We start from the raw sequence: 1109 nt of genomic DNA, 5'->3' as shown, positions 1-1109 counted from the left end.
GCCCGGCCCACGTATTTCTTTGGGAGCTGACTGGCTGGTACCCAAAGAGCAAAGAGAAAGAGTGAAAACATTTAACATATCTTCCTTGCTTGATATTGTTTATGCTGGTTGTAATTCTAATTTTTGTATCTGATATTTGTTCTTATAGTATATAGTTTTATATTAGACTTAGAACTCTTTTATTTAAACAAAAGGTAGTGGTGCTGTGTGAACTCCTTCAGCCAACAGCCTTTAAGATATCAGCCCAGTTGGGCATGGCCTCTTATTCTATAAATGCTCTTGTAAAGCTTGTGGGAGCTCTCTCTCTCTGGCTGCTGGATTCAGTTTTTGTTCCCCATTCAGGCAGAGGACTGTGATCTCTGAGTCCACTCCTAAATAAAAAACCCTTTATTGCATTCAATTCTGAGCTAGTATGGGATTTTTTTTTAGCATCCATCTTCACATTACAATTTTGAATGAACTGCATAAACGTAATACCTTAAACAAGAGTACAAATATACCTACATTGTAACAAAATTGACTTTAAATTTGTATCAACAAACTAAAATCCCTACCATTGTAAAATATTTTGAAATTAAACAGTTGTATTTTTGGATTAAAGTAGATTCAATAATCTACCTTTCTCCATCATTTCAATATCAGTTTCTTTTAGAAAGAGATTGACTATGACTGATAACAATTTATGGCCAATGCCTCTTAATTGAAAATAAATATTGATAAACAATATTTTGGGAATTTGTATGTAGTTCTCTAGACTCCTTCCTGCTGATTGGGAGCAATGGTAATCCTATGAGGACCCTGAGAAAATCTGACCTAATGGTCAAGTCCTGGGAAGACCAGTTATAACTTTTGTTAATAGATATTACCTGTCAAGATTCAGGAGATCTCCCTTGATCAAATATGAACCATCTTAACCTGTAACGAATCCATAGCCTCTTGTTTCCTCTGAAAACAAAAGCAAAATTGCTTCTCCAAAGCAATGCATCTTTTCAGTTCCATTTTAAAAATATATATTTGACTTCTGTTTTAAAGCTAAGGCATTTTAAAATATTCAGGTTGGTGTATTTCATCACTCTCTCTAATTTATCAGTCTCTCTATTTCATCCATC

Source organism: Microtus ochrogaster, chromosome 8 (assembly GCF_000317375.1).
Source record: "Microtus ochrogaster isolate Prairie Vole_2 chromosome 8, MicOch1.0, whole genome shotgun sequence".
Taxonomy (NCBI): Eukaryota; Metazoa; Chordata; class Mammalia; order Rodentia; family Cricetidae; genus Microtus; species Microtus ochrogaster.
Note: the sequence above shows the minus strand (reverse complement) of the source record.